Here is a 22,531-nt window from a genome sequence, read left to right as displayed (position 1 = left end):
TCTTCCATAAAAGTCTTTCGTCCTGAATCTCAGGACATGATTCTTTTAAGGGGGGAGGGCTGTAACACCCTAGGTGTTTGTTACTAGTTGAGCTCAACCATGACATGTTAAGTGGTGAAAGATCAAATCTACAAAAATGAGCCACCACTTAAACTTGGACCATGCACCATGGCTTGCATGTTGCCTTTTCCAAAAAGTATGTTTGAGTAATGTTGGATCTACTTCTTTCATGTGCCTCACATCAATTTCCACCCACATGGATGATTGGAAAAGTTTCATGAAGTTTGGAATCGAGAAGTCACATGAAATGACAAGTTATGTCCTTGTCTAAATTGCTTTATTAGGTGAATGAGAACATGTGATGACAAACAAACATTGCAACCTTACTCAAATAACTCTACTTACACTCAGGAACAAAAGTTATAAAGGGTTCGTGTTGAGCAAGTGGCCAGAAAATTCTCCAATAGATCAAAAAGGGTAATTTAAGCTTAATCATGATGCTGCGTTGACATGGTTTGAACTGCAGCTTAGAGTGTTCCCATGGTAGTGGAACCTAAATAAAAGTTGTAGTCCATGTTATGTATAACAAACTTTGTTTTTGGACCAAGAGCTAGATCAACTTGGAAATAAGTCAAACAGAGGCTCGAAGTTGGAACCTGCTGCTGATTTCAGCACTTAGAAATATTCTAAGTCTAGAAATTCATTGACATCGGCATTGGCGTCTCGCGTTATCCAAATTTCATTAAGCAACTTGACTTGATCCCAAAATAAAAGTTGGAGCATACATCGGGAAGAAGAGCGTGCAAAAGGATGGCACTCGTTGGACCTTGTCTTGACCATCAATTTTTGGAGTTTGGTAATCACTGTCAATGCATTGACACTTGCTAATTGGACGCTAATTAACTGCTGTTCCAAAGACCTAATGGATGTGACCCCTTAACCAAGTTTGTAGACCATCCTGAGTAGAGCAGCTTTGCTACTAGAGCCAAGTTTGGAACCCACACGGAATATGCCAAAAAACGGACCCCAAGTCGGGCACAGGGACGCACGCCACGTGCTCGTTGAATTGTCTCCGTGGCAGCCATGCAGCAGCGCGCGCGCCCCATTGCTGCCGCATGTCTGACCTCCACGCCACGCGCCACCCTGCTCCCTATGCCTCTAAATGCGAACGCCCGAGCTGCCCGAGCACTCACTTGCCTCCCCACTCTCCCTCCCTCGCTCTCTAGTGCTGCGCGCGCTTCGAGACGCGGCCGCCATGGTTGCTGCCATGAGCTCGAGCCTGGCCGCCATTGTTCTTCCTCCTCCAAGCGCCTCGCAGCCCTAAATCCTCTGCCACCGGCTTCGCCTCCCTCTACTTGGCCTCGTGCGCTCCTTCCCGGCTTTCCTTCGCCGCCTGTTTGCGTGGCCGCCGGTGCCGTGGCCGCCGCGGATGCCTGTGCGCGCGGCCAGGCCAACCTGGCCCACCTCCAGCCAATTTGACCAGCCCAGCATGCGCGTGCGGGACCCCTAGTCCTCCCCGCCACTCCACCGTCGCCGTCGACGCCCACAGCCGGCCAGAGCCGCGAGCCGATCGCTCCCCTGCTCCACCGTCGTGAGGAAGGAGAAGGTGGACCACGCACGGAAATAGAAGCTTCTCCAGGGGGTTAAGTGAATAGATAGTGACTCTGATGAATAGTACAGTAAGGATATATTTGTCGGGTTTAATTTGTGTAAATTCCAGGGACCTCGATGCAAGATTTAAATTTCCTTTCTCTGATTTTTGCAGATTTGAATGCTCCACTTTGAAAATTCATAGTAATTCATACAAAAATCATAAAATAGAAAATGAGGACTTTTTGGAATCCTTGTAAAATTGTCTATGCAGTAGATCTATAATTTGGCATGTTTTAGTTTAAATATTTTGCTGTAAAAATAGATCTATGCAGCTAGGTTCCTGTTACTTGCCATGTCTTGTGTTTTTCATAACTGCAGTTTTTTGCTCAAATAAATGTGAAATTTTTGTGGAGTTCTACTAAGGTGATTGTTGTTGTCTGGTAAAAATTTCAGGAGTTTAGGATTTATAGTTTAAGAGTTATAAAAATAACAAATGCCCTGTATTGCTTTGCTTCTACTCTGAACAGTTCTGCATGTTTGAATTAATTGGCTTAGTTAAGTTATGAATCATGACTTGGTGAAAATACATAAGTTGTGGTACTTTTCTTAAGCTTTCCAAAAAGTTAAATATCATGATTTTTGGCTAAGTAGATCTTGAGTTATACTTGCTTAAATCTCTGTGGCTGTTTCTGCCCAAAACCAGAGAGGGTTTCCTTGTTCTTATTGTGGGGCCTTCTTAGTAGTAGAATTAGCTTTAGTTGTTTACAAAAAAGTTGTTTATAATTTGCTAAGCTTTATAAAAAGTCTAGAACCACATTTATTGGACATGTATAACTCCATTTATAGCTGTTTAAAGTGGCCTGTCAGTTTCTGTCTATGTTTTGGATAGAGGTGCAATTATTGGATTAATTGACCCTTCTAACTGTAGAATAATCCTAATATGAGAATAAGAAAGTTATAGGTAACTCCCTAGTCTTTTCAAAAAGTTATGGTTCATATTTGTGGGAGGTCTAGAACTCCAGTTATGCTTCTCTGAAGTTCGTATCAGTTTTCTGTACCACTGCTGTTGGGCTGGATTTGCAGTTTTGGCTTGTGCAATCATTTTCGTGGTGTAAATGATGTTTGCTATGGTTGTAGTGAATACAAAAGTTGTAGAAAATTTCATAATCTTTCTTGTGTTCAAATTGTAGGACCATAGGCTTGATAGTTTAGGAGTTACATGACTTTTAAGTCTTCGGTCAAGTTTTGATTGTATTCGGAGCAGATCTGAAAGATGCTAGTGTTTGATTTAGTTAGGATTTGAATCACACCTAGATGATAATAAGTAAGTTGTATATAATTCATGTATCTATCTACTGTTAAAATTTGGTGTCATTTGGCCAAGTAGTTTGTGAGTTATGCCTGTTTAAAGTTGGGTGTCAGAAATGGCTGCTCTCTGTTAATTGTGGACCAGTTTTGATAAATGAGTATATTTGACTTTGTTAACTTGAGAATCATGATAAGATGATTAAAGATGAATTGTAGAAAATTCCATAAGCTTTCCAGATTGTCTTGTTGCATGTCTTTTGGATTAGTACAACTCCTGTTATGAGTAAAATTAGCTGCTGCTGTTGCAGCCTTGACTCTGTGATTGCCGTGAATAACTTGTTTGCTTGATATGAGTTGATGTGATGATTTAGATGCTAGGCTAATTAAGATAACTTGTTAGTTGCAGGTGCCAAGCCCTTAATTGAAGATGAGCAATTGTATATTAGGTTATCTAAACTTGGCAAGTTAAAGTAATTTGAATAGAACGTAAGTAAACTAATATGCCATGCTTGTTGTACTTGCTATCTCGATGTTTGGTTTGATGTGAATAGCTTGCTCTCTATAGTTAGTTGTGTGAGGTTAGTTAAATAGCTATTGGTGTCTATGTCTTGCAAATCTTGTGTTTGTCTTGAATGCTTATGTGAGGCATCTTGTGTAACAATTCATCACATTCATACACATGCATCTTGCATCTCATTTAGGTACGCTAGATGAATCACGTGAAGGACATGATGTTGGAGCCAAACCCAAAGACAGTGCAAGCTAACTGAACTGACTTGTGTCGGATCCCAGGTAAGCCCCGGAGCATTCTAAGTCTCATACTTTATAAAAGCAATTCTTTCTATATATGAGTTATATATTGTTGCATTAAGTTATAGGAGTTGATTGAAACCGTTGATGCACTTATTACTATCCTTGCCTACCTTATTACCTTTTTACCCTGTTTGGTCGGAATCGAATAACTGCTTAGCCTTGCTTAGACCGGCAGCGATTGGTGATTTCCGGTCACCTACATTTATAGGGGGTTACTGGAAGAATTTAGCTATGGAAAGAATGATATCCTAGAATTAACCATGTGTGATGGATAATTGGAGACCGGATAGAAAAAGTTGGAGGCAACCAGACAGGGTTCTGGGATGCTGTTAGTTTTCGTCTGTGTTGATTAAGGACCGACCGTTGTTGGGCCTCGGGTCATATTGAATACATGCCTTACATTTAGCTGGCCGAATAACGTATCTTTCGACCGCGAAGCTGGGAGATTATTCGGGCCGAGTGAATTGCCCACAGTGCACTGTACTGGAGCAGGTGTGGTAGGACACGGGGGCACGATGATAATACCGAAAGGCAGTCGGTCGGCCCTCGGGTACATGTGGTTCCTAGCAAACTCGAGATTTTTCCTAGATAGTTGACTCGGTGACCGATACCTTACTTTAGCGGGTGAGTGAGGTTTGTGTAAGGAATAAATTACCAGCTGGTTAATAATCGATTCAAATCGCCATCGTTCACTGGATAGTGAACACTTGACTCGAGCTACGGCATCGTAGTAATTATTATAGAACAATGATGGTTATCTGGATGGTATGGGATATGCTAAATCTAAATTGGTAACTGGATCGTTATTGGTTAATCAAGTGATTGCTATAGTACAGGTGCTTATCTAGATGGATAGGTCATAATAAAGATGATGCAAAGTACTTAAAATGGTTTCTTCATGATAGCTTATGCTTTTCGCAAACAAGTCAGCTAGCCCACTAAAGAAAGCCGTGCATAATCCTTGGTGTCGCTTTATTTTAGTTTAAGACGGGTAAGTCTGGCTGAGTACATTCGAGTACTCAGGGTTTATCCCACCATGTTGCAGGTGAAGTTCTTGGCCTGCGGAAGATGGTGGCTAACCACCGGTGGGCTCGGTGACTCTATATTTACTTCTCACCTATATGCTTTTATCTGAGGATGTCACTTATGCTAGCAATGTATTTGGAACTTATATTAATGTAATCATTTGAAAGCTATGTTGTTTTCTCTAATCAGTTTTAAAACCCAAACTTGTACTATTATTTGTGAACCCAATTGTAATATTATTTCCGCCACAACTCTACGTATGTGATGTGTATTTGCTTAATCACGTGATCTTGGTTGTGATGTTGATTTACCGAGGTCCTTCGTGACACTCGGCGGACTACCGGGTTTGTATAAGTGAAAGTATGCGTGTGTCAACGTGTTAGCAGGGACAACCATTCTTGATCTTATATAAATTGGGCGGTTCTGTCACACTCTCATCAGAGTCGAATAGACATTTTATAGTCGGCCTGGAAAAATGAATCCAAGCGCCCGTGAAGCAATGATGCTCTCATAAAAGTTTTAAAGCATGGGCTCATGAGCTGACATAGACGGTGATAAATAGTAGACCCTAGATCAAGATTCTCTACCCGTGACTACGGACCTATCGCGGGTATAGACATGATAATTTTGGAATAAAATTGCTTTTATCTCAAAATTGGGGGGCATATGTTTACACCAAAAATTTATAAGAAGAATTACAGGGACTCAAAAGCTCCCAAAATCATGTCATCAAGGAATCGATTGCATGAAGGCCGGTATCAGCTGATTTGAATACAACATTGGAATCGGCTTTCTTTAGATGGCACCAGCAGATAACGATAAAAGCTACGATTGGCACCGGGAAAAACATGTTAGACTCTAAAAAAGGGAAAGATTAGGGTCCAAGTTATCTTAAATTAGAAATGTTTTCTCTTAGGCAAAAAATTGTGATGAGTCGTGCTTAAGTATGATTCATGTGTAGATTCTAGGTATAAATATTGGACCCCGACTATTGTAAAGGACACACAATCAATCAAATACAAGTTACTTACTTTTTTTGGCTCTGACCACCCCTTAGGAGTAGGAGTAGAGTAGAGCTCGGCGAGTTCTTCAGCGAGTAGGGTTGCATCGGTCCGACCGACCTTCGGCTTGTCTGTAAGTACCGTCATGACTTATACTTCTGTCCGTACGGCTTCATCGATCCGGTCGACCTCCACTGTGACTCTGGTATAAGCTAGTTATCGACTCTTGTTTAGTTCAAGTACGGCTGCATCGATCCGGTCGACATTCACTGCTTGAACTAGATTAAGGTCAAGTTATAGGCTCTATCTAAGGGTGGCGTCCTTCGGATAGATTCATTAAGTTACCGATATTGCTTATTGCTTTTATTATTTATTTAATTATAACAATATCACTTTGCCCGATTGAGATTGATCTAGATCGGCCTTATATCCTGTTTAACCCATCGTTTATTAATCTAAACTGATCTAATCTGCACTTCAAATGATGAGTTATGTTTTATCGGCTGTTTTATGTCAATCTTGATCATGCATAGTGTGCGGTTAAGGCATGTCTGGTCTTGAATAGATCTATTGGCTAACGAAAACCGTTCCATGGCCCGTTATCACGGCCTGTGTGATTCTGCCTCACACTCCACTGCTCGCACCGTGGAGTGAGGATCGTTATTTGGTAGATCTGTTCCTAATAGGGCATGACCTTAACTGTGTGCTATGCCTGAATCGACTGTTTTAGCCGATATCGAGTGCTTTCACATATGCAGTTCACGTCACGAGACCGTTGAAGTAAAGATAGGTTGAAAGATGTGTTAGCCCCATGATCTTATTATTGTATTACGGCCTACATGATTCTACCTCATGCCCCACTAATATTAGTAATAAGTTAGGGTCGTTGAATTTATCGCTGTTTCTACGGCCTGCATGATTCTACATCATGTCCCACTGATAACGATAGATGAGATCTAATATATTCATTAGATTTATCTCTATTAAATGGTTAAATGGTGATGAACTGCTTTCTTTTATATAAAAAGGGATTCGGTTACTTGCAGTCATTGTTTTAGCATAAACTGATTATTGTTGACACCCTATTGACATGGACTAATATTTGTCTAAATAACGATATTCATCCTGAACGATAACCGATTTTTCTTCCACGATCCCATGAGCTTTAACTGATTTATTTTTATTAGTATGCTAAAATCGACTATTTCCTTCCACATCAGCTCTCAGAGCCGCATATTTAGGACTGTCTGGCAACACCGGCATGTTCCACCTTAAATTACTGATTAGCTTTCTCTCATTGTCAATTACATGGTCAAATTAACTGGCACGTCTCGGGAGGAGTGCACAGGATAGATAATCCCTGTGTTGAAGCTATGCGGATCTTCAACTCCATCGAGCAGATCCTTCCGACTTGCTCGTGTGCCTCGACATGGGATAAAATTTTGTGCTAACACTGTGTACTAGGATTAGATGAGTAGAGTTGTATATATTGTTTTCCCAACGCAACTTAGTAAGGAGAGTAAGTTCAGTTTTGTTATATCCTCTGCAGAGCTTCAGCTAACGCTAGTGCTTGTGCTGTGTGTATACTCTGTTCTTTCTTTATTTTTTTATCTTTAGCTATAGTGTGTGGTCGAAAACATCAGGAAATGGTTGGCTCACCCGTTCCGAACAACTAGAGGCCAACCGCGGCGACCTTGCTGAGGGCCAGGACTTCTGGGCGGCTGCCATTGCTGTTGGTACAGATGCGTTATTTGGTGGTCACCATCGCGATACTAGGAGCGGCTGTGGCCTGTCGAGGAGAATCTGAAGTGCTGCTGGGCGGCTGCTGCTGCTACCGGCAGGCTCTGCCTGCATGCTACTGTTGCTGAATGATGCTACTACTACATGGCCGACTGGTGCTGATGGCTAGCTGCTACTGCTACTACTAGATGGCCGGCTGGGAGGTGCTGGAACGAGAGCTTTGGTGGCCGGGCGCCTGCCTGCCACCGGCTGGAACTGCAGGACTAGGGCACCACCAAGGAAGAAGGCGGCGGCGGCGTGGATATGCACGAGCAAAAGGACTTTTGCACAGAAAAAAAAGACCGCAAAAAAGCCAAGTGGACCAAATTTTGATTTTTAGTAGTGAAATATTACGTACTATTGAAGATGACTTTTTTTTTCTTCTAATATTTTTTAGGAGTTGAAATCCTGGTGTTTAGGAAGAAAATTTAGAGAATTCTTATAGATGCTCTCAGCTCGCCTGGATCCGTTGCGCCGCCGCCAACTTCCTCGCGCGCTCTGTCCCTCCGTTCCCCCGCGCGCCCTTGCTCCGCTCTTCCCGCGCGCGCGCTCGATTCTCTTCCTGCGCGCGCTCTTCTCCCACATAGCTCGCGCCCCTCTCGCATCCTCCCACATCGCTCCCCTCTGCCACAGCTAAATCCACCTCTGCCGCAGCCAAATCCATCACCGGTGGCACCATCTCCCTCTCTCGCGCCCTCATCTAGGTCCCCTCAGTAATATGCAGCGCAACAGCCCCTCCAATCGATTTCCCACTTCTGCATCTCCAATCTCTCAGAGAATGGATCGACTCACTGGATCCAAGCGATCCTCTAGTTCTCCTGCCGCCCATGGTGCTGCAACCCCTGCTCCGGGCGCCACTGGTGATGCTACAACTAGTGTTCAAGGTGTTCCTGCGTGGTGGACGGCATCATCTCTTGGTGCGTTCTTCAGGCTTGATTCGTCTCCTACTGAAGCATACGTCGTTCTTCAGGCATGCTAGTTCTGTACTTTTTTTTACATTAACATTATAGATTATGATAATGAAATGCGTCATATTGGACAGCATTGCATATTCTTTTTTAAAAAAATTAACTCTATGTGTGGATTATATGTTGCTGGCGGTATGTACACTGGTCTTTCAATCGATTATTTTGTCACTAGTATACAATGGTCTAGTGCTCTGTCAACTGGTTCTGAAACTGAAAAAGACAATCTGTGTGAGTGTGTCAACCTTCAGGCATTGAACATCTTTTTTTTTTTGAAAATTTATTGGTCCCGTTCGGCTTACCTTATAATCCGCACTATTCAGCTTGTTTTTTCAGCCGGACAGTGTTTTTCTCTCACAACAATTCAGTCAGAACAGTGTTTTTCAGTCAATTCAGCCAAGTTTCAGCAAGCCGAACGGAGCCATCGTTTATTTTCACTTGTAGATGATGTTGTGGAACCTGATGGCTTCTGGGGGACTTTTGCAACCTGATGGCTTGTGGAGGACTTCTGAACCTATCTGAGAACTGAGATGATGCTGTGCAACATAGATGCTGCCATGCAACCTGATGAAGCCACCTTATTATTTTACTATAATATATATCATGAACTTTAGTTATTTTGTTGCTTGCGCAACCAAGCGGTAGAGTCTTACCGTCTGTGACCGGAAGGTCCTGTGTTCGAGTCGTGGTCTCCTCATATTGCACAGGTGAGGGTAAGGCTTGCCACTAACACCCTTCCCCAGACCCCGCACGAAGCGGAAGCTCTCTGCACCGGGTACGCCCTTTCTTTTGCTTGCGCAACCTGACGATGAAACCTCATGGCGCAGCCTATTATCTTTAATTTTCTGGATCACTATGATTAATATATGATTCCGCAAACTATATGTGCAATCCATATTTGTTGTGACTTGCGGGATGTTTGATCTGATCAGGTACAAAGCAATCAGGCTATATGGTTGCTTGCCACACTTGATCTATTGCTTTTTTGTGTTGCATTTAATGTCCTGTTCGCTTCGGCTGATAAGTTATTGCTGAAAGTACTATTGTCTGATTTGTTGTGAGAGAAAAATAATATTCGTTGGTTGAAAAAATATGGCTTATAAGTCAAGCGAACAAGACATAAGTTATCTCTCGTATAGAAATTATTGTAGAAACCATGGATTGAAAAGAATAGTTGTTTACACCAAAATTTAGAAACAAGAACACGGGATCTCGAAGCTTCCAGATTTGTATCATCAATAAATCGATTGGATGAGAATCGGTATCAGTTGTTTTAAATGTAATGTCAGAATCAACTATTTTATGGATGACGTCAGCAGACGATGTCAATGGGCTATACTTAGTGGCGCTAGGGAGATGTGTCAGACTCTATGAATAAGAAAAATTGGGGTCCAAGTTATTATTAAGTTAGAAAGTTTTTTTTTATTTTAAAAATTATAATGAGTCATGTTTAAGTAGAATTCATGTTTAAGTTCTAAGTATAAATATTAGACCATGGTTATTGTAAAAGTGGGCGAACATTCAATCAATACAATCTTTCCGGTTTTCGTCATCGCATTAGGAGTAGGAGTACTGTAGATCTCGACGAGTTCTTCAGCAAACAGAGCTGCATTGACTGATCGACTTCCAGCTTGCTTGTGAGTACCGTCACGACTTGAATTGTGCTTATAAAGTTGCATCAGCTGATTGATCTTTTATGAGCCATAATATAAGTTAGTTATCGATCTGTATCGTACTTTCTAAGGCTGCATTAACTAATTGATCTCTTATGAATCATAATATAGATCAAAGTTATCTATATTGTGTTAACTAACTTATTGTTTAATACAATATCACCAGTTATCGAATCCGCTAAGACTAGTAAAATTTCCCTGGCTGTTTTTGGTTGATTCACCAGTTATCGATTTTGCTATAATTAATATTTTATTAATTATAACAAAATCACCCGATTAAGATAGAAATAGATCGACATCATATCATCATAATTGGTCGTCTTCTAGTCTGATCACGTTTTAAATCTTATGATTGATGGCTTAATTCCGCTAGATCGGCTGTTTTATTTCTATTACAATCAAACATAGTATTCATTCAAAGACATGTTTCAATCTTGAATAAACTTACTGGTTAATGAGATCTAATCTAATGATACTACCATAACTGCATCGATCGAGTCGAACCTCACTGGTAAGATTTTAGATTAGAAATTATCGATTAGTGGCTTTGTTCATGATTAAGATATATACTTTGTTTGCTTGCTATGACTGCATCAGCTATTTTAGTCGATTTGCCTATACTCTCACGCATATAACATGTTTTCATGAATCTGTCAACATATAGATGGTTTTATAGATTTTTTGGCTTTAGTTTGTTATCATTATCATAGCTGCATCGATCCGATCAAACCTCACTGTTAATGATAATAGATTAGATTCAAACTGTTTATAGATTTATTTATATTGGACAGTAGATTTGTTCGCATGTTACTCTTTTCATGACTGGATATCGAAGCCCCCGTTCGCTTGTCTTAAAAATGGCTTGTTCGGCTTCTTTTTTCAGCCGCAACAATGTTTTTCTTTCACAACAATTCAGCCAGAACAGTGTTTTTCAGCCAGTTTCAGCCAAGTTTCAGACCAGCGAACGGGGCCATCTAGCCGTACATTTGTAACTGTTTGGTGTAACACCGACATGTTACACCTTAAATTACTGATAAGATTTTCTCTCCTTGTCAATTGCAGGTCAAATTGACTGGCATGTCGTTGAATTTTCAGAATCGACTGGTTCTGTGTTAAATCCAAACAGATCTCTGGTCTCGTTTCACCCAGATCTTTCGACTTACTGTGTGTTGATCTTATTGTCACACTTTTATGTCAACGATAGTTTTCATCGCACATTAATTGCTCTATTTCTCTCTTGGAAATTGCCTCGGGAAAGTATCCATTGGGACTGCCCTGAAACGATTTCGGCTCGGCATCCAACAACCGAAGACACGAGCTTTTCCGCGTTGGGGACGAGCGGTCGTTTCCAGTCGCGAGGGGGAAGATGGAGGAGAGAGCTCGCCAGCAGCCCAGCACACCACACTCACGGCTGCTCGCTCACACGCCGGCGACTGCACTCGCCAGCACGGCGGTCGCGCTCTGCACGTCGTCACTATTGCTGGCTCGCGCCTCCGTGCCATGCTTGCTCGCGGTCCGGCGGCCAAACCTCGCCCGCACACGGTCGTGCCCGCTTGCTCACGCCGCCGTAGCCCCGTTCGGCCTCACGCTGGCAGTCGGGCGGTCCCGCGCGCCGGCAGCCGCGTTCGCCTGCACGTCGCCGTGGCTGCTCACCAACGCGCTGCTCGCAGCCGCGCAAGCGGGCCTCTCCTGCACGCCGTCGTGGCCGCTTACCTGTGCGCCAGTGGCCGCGCGTGTCCGCAGCACCGTGGCTGTCCATGCCACCGCAGTAGATCTGGGCAGGAAGAGAAAAGAGGAAGGAGGAGGGAGAAGAAAGGGAAATAACGTGGATTGGTGGGATATTTTTTGGAGCACACACCGTGGAAACGGCCGGTTGGACGCGGTAGTTTCCTGGAGAGGTTCCCAATGCGATGGAAACTACCACCTGATTTCAGCTTGGGACTGTCGTTACTGGTACTTAGCTAGATGAGGCCAATTAATAACTTTTTATTAGTTAGGAATTTTATTGAGTTATTAGTTGGACAATTAGTTAGGCCGTTTGAATCCACTATGCTACTGTAGCTATAAATCAGCTCAATCAAAAGTTTACCTCAAGTGTCTCCTTGTGTTCTTTTGTCTTAGCATCAATCAGCTCAATCAAAACAGGCTTACCATCCTTTGCTGGGGTAATCTAGAGACATGAATACTTTGAGGTATAATTATACAATCATGCTGGAAGATTACATATCATTAAAAAAGCTTGAGTTGATCTTAACTTTACCTTGCTTGCGAAAACACTAGTGTGATAGTCAATTTTACAAGGATTAATAAGAATCCTCTGCTGCAATTTTGCAATCTCGGGATCAAACCCAGGCATTAATTGATCAATAGCTTCAACAAAAGTAACCTGGTCGATCAAAAAAATGAATAAATATAGATGAAACTTCATCTATTGACAGCAAAGTTCAATTGTAGATCAAGAGATAATGTAGCATGTCCAGTTCATTCTCACATTGTAATTCTGAGTGTCAAATTAGTCACCACAGCTTGGAACCTAACATTACAATCCAGTTCAGGAAACAAAGAATAGACCCACTATATGTAAATTGGAGTAGATCCACTCCAGATTCCACTACATGGTTTTCACAAAGGCCCAGTGTGGCTAACCAAGAAGCCATCAATATTTAAATGCCCACAAACAAATATATAAAGAGAAGATCTGGCACAAAGGGTGGGAGAGGGAAGAGGGACAGAGGGACAGAGGGAGAAGAGCAAGGGAGAGGGCAAAGGGTCGGAGATGGCTCATGAGCCGGAAAAGCACACACCACATACTCTGTCAGCCACAACAGCTACCCCTAAGGTTAGCTAAAAAGTGTGCATGCATATCCTCTGGATTAGATTACTTAGAGGTTAAGATATATAGATTTGTTAGGATTGTGACTTGTCTATTAACAGGGGATCCAGAACATCATTTGGAATCAAGCAAGAAACGAAGGAAAAGACTTCTTGCTTGGCACTGGGTCGTCCTATCTCTTAACCCTAGTGAGACCATAACATACTCACCCCCACACAACTTTGCCTGCCTTGCCAATACTAGATTGCACTGCATCTGCCCCCCACTCAAGCACATCACCGAACCCTACATTTGGAGAATTGCACCATGTAGTTCTCCATCAAAGTGTTATGAAAAGATGGAGAACGAGGGTCCATGGAAGATATGGCTACCAGGTACTAGCAGGGATGCTTATTTGGTGACCAGGGAACACCATGACATGCATCACTTGATGTTCTGGGCTTTGCAAATATTTGGATATTTATATAGAATGATGTATTTATTAACATGACAATTTTATCTCAGTACTAAGTTGTAATCATTTTTAACTAACATCAGAAATAGAAAGCAGGCTTGTTGTTATGGCACATTTTATGAATAAAGTACTACAAATACAAGAGGATTACTCAGGTTGACAATATGATGGTGATGTTTGTTAGATGATCTCCACCAGCCAATTGGGCCCTTGGATCCGCGTCCTGATCGGGGGCGCCCAACCGTTCCATGGTTGGTGGGCCCCCGTTGCACAGCGCCATAAAAGGGAGGTAGGGGCCGGGGCACAAGGCACGAGGTTCACCTGAGCCGCCAGACGCCCCACCTACAGTCCCTAAATCCTAACCGATCTATGAGGGAGTGCTGCCTGCAATGGGAAGACCGCCACCAGACACCGCCTCCACCGTGACAGCGCCTTCACCGCGCCACCGTAAAGCAACCCCATGGCCAGCTCATCTTCCACTAAGGCGGACGATGGTTTGCACCTCCTCAACTCCTATCTCTCTCTTACTCTATATGTTAATCTCGTACTAGTACATGTTCTAGGGTTTACACTTCGTCCAATGTCAGTTTGTGTGCTAGATCTATGGCTAGTGATCCTATAGCATTTCTATCAATGGTATCAATCGCCTAACTAGGCGTAGATCTAGCTTATCGGAGTAGAAAACCGAGTAGCAGCAATTAGAAGGAGGTGAGAGATCTGATTCGGATCTAAGCAGAGGGTTCATCGAACCCTAAACCCAAATCAGGTGAAGAAAAGAAGGAAGCAAGGGTCTCGGTTTTGAAAAGGAACTCGAACCCTAACCCTAACCCATGTAGATAGCTCGGGGAAGAACAGTACTCAAACCCTAACCCTAAGTCGACCTAACCCTAACCCTAACCCTAATCGGACAAGATCCAAGAAGAATAGAGCAAGATCAATCAAAGAGAAGAAGGGGAAAGGGGAAGGGCTTGGGAGACGGCTTACCTCGCCGCTGCACCGTGCTGCCGTCTCGTCGACACGCAAGAAGAAGGCCGCACCGCTGCTGCTCATCAGGCTTGCGCGAGCTCTGGCCTAGGGCGCCGTGGCTAGGCCACTTGACGGCGGTGCGCTCACCCGCTAGGGAGCGTGCGCGACGGGCGGCTTTGTTGGCCTAGGCCTAGGTTGTGGCCTGGGAAGGCACAACACGCTTTAGAGTAGAGCAGGCCAGGCTGGATTCGCTGCTGGGCCATTTCGGCCCAAGTTGCATAGTAACCTTTTTGTTTGTTTTTTAATTTTTAGAAGCAAATTTTGATGATTTTTTTACTAGTTTAAATCTTTGTCAAAATTTGAACGAATGGGATAATTTGTTCAGAGTGTAGATGAATGCTTCTAAAAATAGATAAAGAATTTTTCTATGTTTCCGCTGCAATGTTAAAGTTTATTATCTTCTAATTAAATTCAAACCAATGGGAGATTTTAATTTGAAGAGTAGTTGAATTTTATTTAGTAAATTATAATATTATTATTTTCTGACCAACATTGATACTAGCAATATTATAATGATTATTCATAAGTTTTTTCGTGCATTAATTCTATTTCTACCCAACGGGAATGTAGAATTAGTGTATAAGAAGGTTGTATGTTTAATTTTGACAAACGTTAAATTAATGCATGCAATCTTTATGTCATGTTTTCTCACTTTCTCTAACACTGTTTTTCAGGACTCAATCCAATGGCTTTTATCTCGCACATACCGCCTCTTGAAGGGGGGCAACTACAGGGTATGGCAAGAGAAGTATGAACTAGCACTTGTGCTATCTGAAAATGACCTAGCGCTTACCTCCCCGTGTTCGACTAAGCCAATGGACCCGGTGATGGAAGATAATGAGACTGATGCTGATTTCACTGCTTGGTAGCGAGATCATGCAGAAGTGCAGATGAAGTATGGTCTCGAACGCAAGGAATGGGACATTTCAATCCGCAAGTGCTTAATGGTGGCTAAGTCCATAATTTTAGGTGCAATAAGAGGGTCTATCCCAGATTGTGATACCGCCACAGAGTATCTTAAGAAGGTGGAGAGTCAGTTCACTGACTCTTCAAAGGCTTATGCCAGTATTTTGATCAAGAAATTATTCACTAAGAAGTATACTAGTGGCGGTATCAGAGAGTACATACTGAAGATGAGCAACATGGCTTCGAAGCTAAAGCCAATGGATTTGGGGCTCAAGAATGAGTTCCTGATTCATTTGGTTTTTGCTTCCTTGCCAAAGAATATGAAATTTTTGTTGTTAATTACAACATATAGCCCGATAAGTGGGATATAGAGAAGCTCATCGCAATATTTGTTCAAGAAGAGGAGAGGCTGAAATCCTTACATGGTGACTCTGCTAACCTTGTGAAGGACAACAAGAAGAAGAACTTTAATAAGAATGCCAAACCTCAAAGGAAAGCCCCTCAGAATGACCATCATCAGAAGAATAACAATGCTCAAGTTGAGAAGGATCAGTGTAAATGGTGCAAGAAGCATGAACATTACTAGAGGGACTGTCCAGACTTTCTAAAGAGCCTTCTGAAGAGAGGTGAGGATTTCAATACATTCATAGATGAATCCTCGTATTTAAGTTATGCAAAATCTACTTGGTGGATTAATTTAGGTGCAACTGTTTATGTTGCAAATTCATTACAGGGATTCTGTACGAGGAGAACCCTGCAAACAGAAGAAAGAAGGATTAAAGTGGCAAATGGAATTGAAGCTGAAGTTGAAGCCATTGAAGATCTCTCTCTAGAATTAGATGATGGTTTTAGACTACAGCTTTCAGATATTCTTTATGTACCCTCTTTGCGTAGAAACTTGATAAGTGTCTCACAACTAGATGATGTTGGATATGATTGTCATTTTGGTAATGGCAAATGTTGGATTGTGATTAATAATAAGTGTGTTGGTCTTGCCTTCTGACAAGACAAGCTTTTATTTATAAACAATTTTTGAGAATGTGAATGATATGAGCACTGAGAATGAGAATGTTTCCTCGTCTATGAATGCAACAAATAAGCGAAAGAGAGTGTATGATGTATCTTTGAAATTTTGGCACTGTCGTTTAGGCCATATTTCGAGGGGGAGAATAGAGCGATTGATTAAGAAATCAATTCTTCCGCCTTTAGAATTTTCAGATTTAGAACAATGCATAGATTGCATAAAAGGAAAGTACGTTAAGAAAATAAAGAAAGATGCCAAACGAAGCACAGGAATTTTAGAAATAGTTCACACAGACATCTGTGGTCCTTTTCCTGTGAAGAGTGTGGATGGTTATGATTCATTTATAACATTCATAGATGATTATTCTTGGTTTGGCTATATTTATCCAATTAAGAAAAGATCGGAAGCATCGGATAAATTTAAGATATTTAAGGCTGAAGTAGAAAATCAGCACAACTTAAAGATTAAGGTAGTAAGATCCGACCGTGAGGGAGAGTACTACGATCGACACACCCCATATAGCCAAGTTTCTAGACCTTTTGCAAGGTTCTTACAAGAAAATGGCATAGTAGCCTAGTATTCTACACTAGGCGAGTCTCAGCAGAATGGAGTAGCTGAAAGACGCAACTGTACCTTAATGGATATGGTGAGAAGCATAATAAGTTACTCTGCCCTACTGATAAGTTTAAGGATGGAGGCATTAAAAACTGCCATTCATATACTTAATCGAGTGCCAAGTAAGTCGGTGCCCAAAACACTGTATGAGTTGTGGACAGGAAAGGAACCCTCACTTAACTATTTATGTGTGTGGGGTTGTCCAGTTGAGGCAAAAGTTTTTAACCCAAATATAGGGAAGTTAGACTCCAAGACAGTTAGTTGCCATTTCATTGGCTATCTAGAAAAGTCAAAAGGTTATCGCTTCTATTGTCCTGACAGACAAATGAAGTTTGTCTCGACGGGTACGCCCCTGGTGGCTATGTGCCCCGGCGATCGGGCTCCCTAGCGTCCTGGCGGACACGCCGATAGCCACGCCCAGCCTCGTGTCCCCGGTCCTATGACTCCGGTGAGCTCCCTGGCTCAGCGCTGCGAGCCACGCCGGCGACTCCCTAGTTCCCTGGCGTCCTAGGCCCTGTGACTCCGATGAGCCGCGCCCCCCGGCGGCCATGCCTCGGTGAGCTACACTCCAACGGCCATGCCCCCCGGTGGGCTACGCCCCAGCCCCTGCGAGCCATGCCCTCAGTGGTGCACCGCTTGCGACTCTGCACATGGTCCTTCCCTAAGAGAGAGAGGGGGCATGTGTAGTCTTTTAGTTCCAGTGGGCCCCACTTGTGTCAGATAAAGCGGTGATAAGCTTTTTTTTCTGGCTTCATTCCAACCCATGTCTTTATGAGAGAGAAGAATGAAGCTATTTTAGAAACAAGTGTTTGGCAAAAAAAAAACTCAAACATGCCTTAAAAATTTCTCTGTTTTCGTGCGTCACCGGCGGATGTGAAAAAAAAACTCTTATCTATCGTGACTAAGTTCTTGACCGTACGTTTATAACGAAAGCAACATAAATTTTCATAATTTTTTTTGTTATTATGCTCTAACTTGCGTCCGTTATCATTTTATGCCAATACCAAAATCTGGATGTAAGGTTTTTTCAACATGTATTCTTGATAGATATTTTTCAGAAAACTCGATAACTACAAGTCATACAAGATTAACATAATTAGACTCTTCTTTTTATAACTAAATTTTTGTTGAAAGGTATTCAATATTGGACTTACTAAAATAGCATGCTTCATCAAGGTCATGTTTCATTTGCACGTTAATTATCATCATCAATTAATAGGTTCATGCTGTAAGGATTTCTAATAGTGATTCAAAAATGGTTTTAAATAACCCCTTATAACTTTGGCATAGTTTTTCACAAGGTCTACTGCTGCGCTTCTATCAAGTGTTCCGCTATTGCCGCTAAACATCTTAGCTCCGCTAAACACTGCTATTTGATTTAGTCATGATATATTTTAGCACCGCTAATCCTAACCAAAGTAGATATTTGTTCTTAGTCTAGAGGACAATAATATATGTCATTCCTTTAGGTTCTTTACTTAATAAATGATGTAATAAACCATTGAATATTTTTAGAAGTGTTGACTATTGAATGTTGATCGCGACAACATGTTGATTTATATGATGAATGTTAAGTAATGAGCTTGGAAACATATTCTCCTAGACCTTGTACATGTATTTGACTATTTGTGTTCATAAAATTTTGTCTTCTTAAATGTTTCCATGCACAACTAATTAAGAATTTTCAAATGATAGAGTTTCCACTATAGTCTGCTATAGCTTTTTATAGTTAAATGTCATAGACCGCAATTTAAAACATTCAATTTAAATGAAGAAGAAATGGAATATATATTAATAGTAATTTATACAATCCGCATTGATTAAATGTACTCAATATGTTTACATCTTGTATTGTGAACATGAATTAAATTTTCAAGCCAATAATTCTAAAGTTGTTAGGATATTTTATTGTTGGATCACCACCAACTAATTGTTTCACACAAAAATAGTACTCCCTCTGTTCCAAATTATAAGACGTTTTGGCTTTTCTAGATACATTTTTTTTATGATGTATCTAGACATAGTGTATATCTATGTACATAGCAAAATAAATATATCTAGATGAGCAAAAATGTCTTATAATTTGGAACAAAAGGAGTAGTACCGAACAATTGATTTGAGATCTTCTCATTAGGACATTGTAATGTAGGTATAAATCATTTTTTTCGAAGTCCTTCACCATTGTTAGCGGGAACCTCATGTCAATGGTTTGTTGATGACTTGCAGCCTTCTCCCTCTATTCCAAATTGTAAGTCGCTTTGACTTTTTTGGTACACAAATTTTGTTGTGTATCGAAACATATGTTACATATGGATATATAGTAAAATTGATGTACCAAAAAAAAACAAAAGTGACTTATAATTTAGAGCGAAGAGAGTACAAATTATTTCAAAACTATATATGGATCATTGAGTGATAAAGTATACGTATTCACAAAATTTCACGTAATATCACTATTTTTTGGTTTAGGGAGCGTAGGTTGCCCTTTCTTTTTTATATATGATTTACGACGCTTCCTGTTTATTTCTTCTCTTTTCTTGGGAGACATTGATGCATGGCATGCTTTGTCTCTTTCATTTCTAATTATTCTAGGGTGAACTGACTTTTCAATGTAAACTACATGTATTTAGACCCATTATAAAAGCTAAAGATGAGAAACCATAGTACTTGATGTATGTGTATAATGATAATGCTCATTATAGCATAACCTTTTGAAAGGATATATAGTGTCTAGAGGGCAGGGTTGAATAGGCATATCTAAAAATTTCTTAACACAAACTTAAAATAACAGATTACTACTTGTCAGAAGTTCCAAAGTTTAGGCCAGAACGTCTGATATATATCGGAAGTCCAACGCAAACTGTCGGAAGTTCTGACTCCTAGGGTAAACTATGAAATCAAAGGAATATGAACTTCAATTTTAAATCTATGAATTACACACTTCTTAGGAGGTAGATGAAGGTGCTATGACACTCCTTGCTCTTGGAATACCACCAGTTTGTAGATTGGGACCAAATCCTAGAAATAAGCTTGAGAAAGGAAGAGACAACAAAATACAAGTAATTCCAAGAAATCATAACAACAAGAACAACACACGAGACACATGGATTTAATCTGAGGTTCGGCCACACTAAAAGCATCTAGGCCCCTAATTCAGTTTTGGTGATTAGTGACAACACAATTATCGTGACTAACGTGTGTTTTGCAGCGACATTACTTTAGTGAGGTCACAATGATGATTGGTTGATGGACAATCATGGTTTAGGGTGGCCTCATTACCCTTGATCGGGAGCAGAGGAATGCCCCACAATGCAATGCCATTGTTGACAACGATGGTCGGGTAGTGGAGCACTACTACAAATTGATATATCACTGTCGCCACTTTCACTGTCGTAGCGATAGAAACGACTGTGTTATACTTCCACTGCCGGTTGGACCGATACCGAGGCCTCCTAAGGAAGGAAACCAGCAGTTGAAACTTCTACCACCCATGGGTTAACAATAGATGTGGCAATGGTATTTTCTTGGGCGTATGAAAAGCCGAGCTGACTAGGATAGGCATTATGGCAGCCAGCCCTACACGATCGTTTGGTGTACTGACAGTAGTAAATTCAGCGTGAGTTATTTCCCCATTAACAACTACCCACAACATAGTTGCATCACCATTACTTCCACTTCTCCATCTTCAAGGTTGGCGCATTGTTCATCTCTCGCAATTTGTGTGAGCCATTACACACCTCGCACCGTGCCGCTGCCAGATCCAAAGGCAAGGGTAATTTTTTCACAATTCACTGATGGATTTTTGTTGGATTATTTTCCTCTTTAGTGATCTCATTACTAAGGAAGCTCTCATCCTATTGCACAATGATGATCACATGCTCTTCAAAATGGAGGCGGCCACCAACAACAGGAACGCACTAGCCAGCCTCATCACTGAGGATGTTGTTCTAGAGATCCTCCGCTGCCTCCCCGCCTACTCCTTGTTCTGCTACAAATGTGTCTGTCGCTCCTAGAACTGCCTCATCTTCGACAACCATAAGGTACTGCCCCATACTGTGGCTAGCTTCTTCTACGACAGCGAGAAAGGCATGCAAAACTTCACCAGCGTCGCCGGTGAACGCCTTGATTTGTCCTTTTGCCCTTACCCATTAACAAAGTAGCTATCTTAGATTGCTGCAATGGCCTCGTCCTATGCTTGTGCGTTGAGGCTGCTAGATCTCGCTATGTCATCTGTAATCCGACAACCAAGAATTTGCGGGTACTGCCGCCTAGTGTTGGTATATTTTAGATGCATACAGATAAATCCATGTAATAGAACCGTCCAATTTATAAGAGCACAAGTACAATGGCAGCCCGCCAACAGTCACACTAGCATACTTGAGCCCATATAAACCCAGTAGTCCGTCGAGTACCTCAAAGGGTCTCGATTCATCACCAACATACAGTCAAGATCATACATGATTCAACATACAAACCACATGTTACATAGAGTTCACAAATACATTACCATACATCAAAGTGCGATTAAAGTTATTACAAACCAAGTTCAAATAAAGTAGTAGCGGAAGCAAAGTAGTTTTTAAACTAACATCTCACACCATTGTTCAAATACTTGCCAGTCTGTCATCACAACCCATAAAAGCATCATAGATTAGATATATAAATAGAAGCACCTTGCCTGAGGCCTACTCCTCATCCACAGCAGGACAAAAGCAATTCTTACAATAGCCATGAAAGACTGTGTTACCTGCAATAAGTAGGAAATAAACCCTGAGTACAAGAAGGTACTCAGCTAGACTTACCCGTCATAAACCAAAAATAAAGTGACTCCAAGGATCATGCAAGGCTTTATAAATGGAGCTAGCTTGACACCATTTTGCATAAAAAGCCACTAATTAGGCTATACATTTTATAATTCAATCATAAAGGTAATTATAGCTATTCATCTCTAGATTAGCAACTAACCTATGCCAAACATGTGTTATATCATTTAGTAGCATAACAATAGTAACCATAGCCGATGTAAGATTTTCATATTCATCAGAACCATCATATTTCATAATCCAATTACTACGATGAAGAAGCTCCATCAAGTTTCTCACTATCCGGGAGAGACAACAATTCAAATCGATTGCAACTAGCTAGGCATTATTCCTAACACAAACCTAGGTCTACCAGCCATGGTAGCCTTAGGTCACCTTTGGTACAACTCAGGTACACATTTCGTGGGTTCGATAAGCACTGCACCCTCAGGGACACTACCGGATGCCAAGTCGATCAAGACTCTAACCTACCCTTGGCCTCACACTGGCTCCCTGCATATCCTTACTACCTCTAGTGTGCACACTTTGACAGAATGAGGCCTGGCCTGAGTTGAGCTACTCAGCTTCATGGTCAGAACGAGTTATCCATCTAGCTAAGTGAGAGGCATGCGTTCAAAATGATAAGAGGGCCTCCAACGATGCGGTCCTTAATTGGCACCGATGGAATCACATGAGTCAATATACACATAAAC

The sequence above is a fragment of the Miscanthus floridulus genome, chromosome 6 (genome assembly GCF_019320115.1).
Source record: "Miscanthus floridulus cultivar M001 chromosome 6, ASM1932011v1, whole genome shotgun sequence".
Lineage (NCBI taxonomy): Eukaryota > Viridiplantae > Streptophyta > Magnoliopsida > Poales > Poaceae > Miscanthus > Miscanthus floridulus.
The sequence above is the reverse complement of the archived record's forward strand: the minus strand, read 5'-3'. Positions refer to the sequence as shown.